Raw genomic sequence first — 6,752 nt, 5'->3', positions numbered from 1 at the left:
GCACACACATGTAATCCCAGCACTTGGGAGGCTGAGGCAGGAGGATCATTGTGAGTTTGAGACCAGCCTGGGCTACAGAGTGAGCTCAAGGCCAGCCTGAATTCCATAGCAAAGACTCTTGTCTCAAAAAGACAAAAAAAAAAAAAAGTAATGTAGCAAATGCTGGTGTATTTTGGTACTACTCTATTCTTCTGTGTCCTTAGAAGTAACTGCAAATCTGAATTTTGTATTTCATTATCATATTTCTGTATTTTTAAGTGTATAAATATACTCTTAAGGAAAAATAAAATTTATGTTTTAAATCATACATGGATTTAATAGTATATTACTTAGAAAACTATGGATGTGCTTTGACTTAAGTGGGAGCCTGCCCTGATAAATGCATTGTGAGTTAAAAATACAGTAAATCAAAAATACATTAAGTACACCTAATCTGTTGAACATCATAACTTATGCCTGCCTCTTTTAAACATGCTCAAAACACATTAGCCCACAACTGGACAGACTCATCTAACTCCAAGTATCGTGTGTAGTAAAGTACTAGAACTTCTGTGAACATACTCTACTCAAAGTGCATGGCTGTGTAGGTATACTTTTGCAACGTCATAAAGTAAAAAAAAAATCACAAAGTTGAGTCACTGTAAGGCAAGGGCCATCTTTATGTTATATTCTTTATTATGTTGTGTTTACATTGTATTTTGGGTTTATTGATATTTATCGACCTTGTGAAACATTAGAGTGATAGTCTGTATTTCCTCACAGTTACTGGAGGTTTCAGTTCATACTCAGCTGGCTCCAAGACACAGCAGAACATGGCAGAAAGCAACCTTTCTTTTCTTTTTCTTTGATTTTGGCGGAACCAGGGAATGAACTCAGGCCCTTGCACTTGGTGGGGGAAGTGCTTATTCCACTGAGCCATCTCTTGTATTTCCTTAAGTATTAATCTGGCACATAAGTCAATGCCCATTGAATAGTTGACTTTGCACTTCTGATCTTTAATCCCAAGCCTTGTTTTTTGTGTGCGTGCATGAATTAGTTTTCAGGGTCTATGTTCTGTTCCAGTCCATCTTTATGTCACTACTATGCCATTTTAGTTGCTTAATAATGTATGTTGCTTAGCAGTGTCTTGTTACCTGTTAGCATGAGTCTCTCCTTGCCATTTTCTTTAAAGTTGTCTTGGTTTTTCTTGTCCTTTTAATTTTTGATGATTTTAGAATCATGCTGTCAAGAGCAAAACAGGCCATCAGGACTTCTTCTTTTTTTTTTTTTTTTGTCTCCAGTGTTTTATCATGAAAAAATAAAAAGTGGAAAGAATTTTGTTCCACTTTTTTTTTTAAATTAAAAAAAAAAATCTGTAATTTATTTGGTTTCGGGGCCTGCACGGTATGCCCAGAGCGTTGGGGGCCGGTGCAGCATATAGTATGGGGGATTGAACCCAGGTCATTGCACTTGCCAGGTAAGCGCTTACACTGCTATCTCCCCAGCCCAACTTTTTTTTTTTTTTTTTTTTTTGAGACAAGGTCTCACTATGTAGTAGTGTAGGCTTTTCTTGAACTCACTACAATCCTCCTGCCTGGCCCTTCCCAGTGCTGGGATTATAGGCATGTGTAACCACAACCAGCTAGAAAGAATTTTGTGAAGACCTTTTGCCCTGCTATTAGAGTTTACCATTGACATTTTATGATGTTAGCTTAATAATGTATGTATTCATCTATCCATAAGTTCATCTTGGGGTTTTTTTTGTTTTTTTTTTTTTCCCCCTGTATCTTAGGGAAGGGTCTACAGGGTGTTCAGGGTCTCACTACTAGATTGGACTTGTCATGATTCTCCTGTTTATAGCCTTCCCAAGAGCTGGGATTACAGGCATGTACCACCACGCTCAGTCTCAGTTGCCGTCTCAGCACACCCCGGGGACAGGGCTGGCACAGCAGATCTAGGGATCGAACCCTTGGCTCCTGCGCCTGCTTGCCGTGGCTTTAATCTGCTGAGCTATTGGGTCAGCCCTAGTCCATCTTGTTTTGATGCAAAATAAATTGCAGACACCAGTATACTTATTATTGAAGTGTAACAAATACAGAATAGCACACAATTGGTAAATGTCCTTGTTATTGAAATATCACAAAGTGCATATGTCTGTATGTGTAGCTAGTACTTAGTGAAGAAATAAAACATTAACCAGCATACCCAGAAACTCAACCATTTCTCCTCCCATTGACTCTTCCCTTCCCTGCCGAAAGGAAATTGCTATCCTGACTTTTAACACTGTAGATTTTTTTTTTTTTAATGTTTCATTTATTTATTTGGTACAGGGTCTCCCTGTGCAGCTTGTATTCATAGTTATCCTCCTTTCTCAGCCTCCTCAGTGTTGGGATTACAGGTGTGCATCACCTCACCCAGTTTCCATGGCTGGCAGGGCATGCTTGGGGTTCCAGGGCCTGCACAGCATGTGGTACTGGGGATTGACCTCAGGTCCTTGTGCTTGCCAGGCAGACACTTAGACCGAGGAGCTATCTTCCTAGCCTCACTATAGGTTTTTTTTTTTTTTGGCTTGGTGGTTTTGTTTTGTGTTTTTTATTTTCTTTTTTTAAGACGGGTTTTTGTTTTTTTTTTTTGACGGAACTGGGGATTGAACTCAGGCCCTTGCACTTGCCAGAGAAGCGCTTATTCCACTGAGCCATCTCCCCGGCCCCTAGACAGGGTTTTTTTTTTTTTTGAGGACCATGTAATACTAGCTGACTTTGAACTCACTTATGTAGCCCAAGCTGGCCTCAGAGTCAGGGCGATCCTTCTGTGTCAGCTTCTCGAGTACTGGGATTTCAGGTGTATGCTATTGCACTCAACTTACTTTGCTTGTTTTAAATTAATTTTTTAGAGATTAATTTTTTAGAGACAGGCTTAGTATGTTCCTGAGGCTGGTCTCAAAGTTTTGGGGATCAGATAATCCTCCTGCCTAAACCTTTTAAGTAGCAGAAGCTACAACTACTTGTCACTGCCCAGGGTGTTTTCCTTGCTTATGAACTTTATGCAATTAGAATCATACTGCCTATATTCTGTTGGTGTCTTCCTTTATATGTTTTTGATTTGTTTGTGGCTATAGTTTATTTTCGTTGCCGTCTAATCATTGTATGAATATACTGCAATTGTTTGGTCCATTTTAGTAGACATTTGGGTTGCTTTAATTTAGGTCTTTGGTAGATTATGTTGCTCTGCAGTTCATGTGTATATCTTTTAGGATTTTGATATGAAATGTATCATTTATAGATAGATGGGGGAGAATATACATTTTAAAATATTTGGGTCTTGTCCATTAATTAATTTTATTTCTTTGATTAGATAGGTGTTCTTTAATCTCTTACATATCTTTATTTTTTATAATGATCATACAAATATTACAGTATTAGGTTCATTGCTGTGTATCTTTTTTCCATAAGTGTTATAGATGGTATTTTTATAAATTATTTTCTGTGTGATGTTGGAGTATAGAAATACCAAATCTTTTTGAAACCCCTGTGCCTTTTCTACATACATGCTCTTTGGGAAGCTTTCTTTCTCCCACTCCTCTTACTGCCCCTGCTTTGGTCTGCAGGATTCTGTTCAGGTTCCAGTCACTTCGTGCAGTCTTTCCTAAGTCCTGTCTAGAGGTAGTTGCTGCACGTGGCGTGGGCCCTCCAGTCTTGATCCTGCTTGAGCTCTGCAACATTTACCATGGCTGACCACTCCTCAGATAGGAAAGCATTCCTCTGCTGACAGGTGTGACTACCTTTCTCTGGCTTCCTCGCCCCACCTTTCCAGCCTGTCTTTTCTGCACAGGCCCTTTGCTGTCTTTCTCTGCTCACCTCCTAAATTTGGTTCTCATCATTCAGCACTTTAGGATGTTCTGCTGAGAAAAAATGTCCTAAATTTTATACTAGGTCTTTGCCTGGACTTTTGTAGGGAGGTAAGTGCAGAAGCACAAGTAAAAAATCCCTGATAAGATTGTGGCGCTGGGAAGCGTGGCACTCTGGAACAGAATAAATCCTGGTGTTCTGGGAAGGGGTGTGTCATGAATGAGTGTATTGTATGGTGTGTTGAGAAGATTGACTGAGAAATTTACTTCTCACATGTTTCACTTAGAAAGTGATCTTAGATGAAAAGGCAGTTGGTTAGTTAGCAAGGGTCTTTATGGAGTAGTAGGGAGTCAAGGTCCTGACATCTGTTTCCTAAACACAGGAATTGGAACCTTGAAAGTGAGGAGATCTTATGGTTAATCCAGGCTTGGTAGCCTAAAGAAAAAACGCAGTGAAAAATTTCAAGGCATATTTTTTTCATACCATTCCACTGTCTTAAGAGCTGAGTGCTTATGTCCGAACCACGCAGTTGATCTGCACTGGATCGTGTCCGGCCTGATCTTGGAGAAGCCTGGAAAAGCCTTCTCCAGTGATCCGACCTTTGGCTCCAGCTCATGGGGGTTTGGAACCCAGGTAATAAACGTGTTGTAGTAGAATATTAGTCCTTTTACCAAGTGTGTGTTCATTCCTAAATGTTACAGTTTAGGTGAGGTTTATGGAATGATTCTGTATTGCTCTTTTTCTCAAAATAGATGGCATTCATTCATCTAGTATATAACTGTAATTCATACATTTTTCTTATACCATATAGTGGATGTCCATGGAGTATTCCATAATTTTATTTTATTTTAAATTTAGGGCAGGGTCTACAAGGTGTACAGGGTCTCACTATGTAGTTCGGATTCACAGTGATTCTCCAGTTTTCAGCCTCCCAAGTGCTGGGATTACAGGCGCATGCCACCATGCCCAGTCTCAATCACCCTTTCAATGTGCCCTGCGGGCAAGGCCGGCACAGCACACTGGTCATTGAACCCTGGCCACTGCACTTTTCTGAAGCAAGCACTTTAGTCTGCTGAGCTATTTGGCCGGCCCATCTCTTTCTATTATTATATTTGTAGGACATAATGATTACATTTGTTGTGAGGAGTTAGCTCATGTACAGAACACATCCTTTTTTTTTTTTTTTTTTCCTTCATCACCTGCCCCTTCCCCTTGCCCTGCTCTTTCTGATTCTTGGTCCCCTTCCCATTTGCAAGAGCTTTATTTTCATTATTTTCCTCTTTCATTCCTTTTTTCCCTCTCCCCTGTCTTTCTTCTCCCTCCCCCTTCCATTCATCTCTTGCTCATCCATTTGTGAAAGCCTGCCTTCTTCCTATTTATGTTTTGTTTTTTTTTTTCTTTTTGTCTCATACCTCACACATGTAAATACCATTTGTATGGTATTTAAGTTTGTGTGTCAAACTTCACTTAATATTGTGGTCTCAAGTTGCATTTATTTATGTACAGTTGTCTCAAGTTTTATATTTTTAATAGTACTCCATTGTGTTTAAGCGCCGCATTTTCTTTATGTAGTTAACTATTGATGAATATATAGGCCACTTCAAAGCTATAGGTGTTATGAGTTGTATTGCTGTAACATGGGTATGCACATGTCACTGTAATAATATCTTTAATAGTTGGGGGAAGATACCTAAAGGGGAATAGCTGAGGGGAAACGACGTTTAGTTTTTGAGGAATCTACATCTTTTTTTTCCCCTGTATTTTAGAGAAGGGCCAGGTAGATAGCTCAGTAGAGTAAGTGCTTGCCTGGCAAGTGCAGGGTCCTGAGTTCAATCCCTGGTACCACATTAAAAAAAAAAAAAAAAAGGCAGGGGGCCTGCCGGTTAGCTCAGTTGTGTATTTTAGGGAAGAGTCTACAGGGTATTCAGGGTCTCACTACTAGATCAGACTTACAGTGATTCTCCTGTTTTTTGGTTTTTTTTTAATTTATTTGGCACAGGGTCTTGTTATGCAACTTAGCCAGCCTGACCTGTGGTACTGGGGAATGAACCTAGATCCTTGCACTTGCCAGGCAGGCGCTTAGACTGACGAGCTATCTCCCTGGCCCTCATGATTCTCCTGTTCACAGCCTTCCAAGTGCTGGGATTACAGGCACACACCACCACATTGAGTCTCAATTGCCATTTCACCATGCCCGAGGAGCGGGGCTGGCACAGTAGGCTTGGCTCCATCTTCACTTCCATAGTGGTTGTACCAGTTTACATTTCCATTAACAGTGTAGAAGGATCAGGTTGGGGAGATAGCTCAGTGGAATAAGTGCTTGCCTGGCAAGCGCAAGGTCTTGAGTTTGATCCCTGGTACCACTGAAAAAAACACACAAGCATGAAGTGTAGAAGGATCCCCTTTCCCCTGTAGCCTCACCAGTGCTTGTTATTATTTGATTTCTTGGTGGTGGCCATTCTTTCTAGGATAAGATGGAATCTTAATGTGGTTTTATTTTCTGTTTTATTAGTACATGTTTGCAGTTCATCTGTTAATGAACATACAGGCCATTTCTAAGATTTAGCTATTAAGAATTATACTGCTACAAACATTGGTAAGTCCCTGTAACATAACTTTTAACTCTTTTGGGAAGACATCTAGAGGGGAATAGCTAAGTCAATGGAATTTCTACTTTTAGGGTTTTTTTTTTGAGGAATCCCCGTATGGATTCCATGGAGAACTATTCCATAGCGGTTGCGCTAGTTTACATTCCCAACAATGTAGAAGAATTCCTATTTCCCTACATGCTTGTCAGCATTTGTTGTTGTTATTTGATTTCTTGATGATAGCAAATCTTTATAGAATAAGATGGTTTCTCACTATTATAATTTGTATTTCTGTAATGGCCAGTAGTAATGAACATTTTTTCATGTACAGAACTTA

The 6,752-nt window shown here is 39.8% G+C and overlaps 1 pseudogene; it reads right to left on the bottom strand.

Moving 5' to 3' along the window:
* Positions 1 to 4,337: 4,337 nt before the first annotated feature.
* The window catches only part of LOC105742647, a 13,510-nt pseudogene continuing 11,095 nt past the window's right edge, over positions 4,338 to 6,752 (bottom strand).

This window comes from Octodon degus, unplaced genomic scaffold (genome assembly GCF_000260255.1).
Source record: "Octodon degus isolate 3935 unplaced genomic scaffold, OctDeg1.0 scaffold00064, whole genome shotgun sequence".
In the NCBI taxonomy this organism is placed as follows: Eukaryota; Metazoa; Chordata; class Mammalia; order Rodentia; family Octodontidae; genus Octodon; species Octodon degus.
This window is presented reverse-complemented; position numbering and strand designations above follow the sequence as displayed.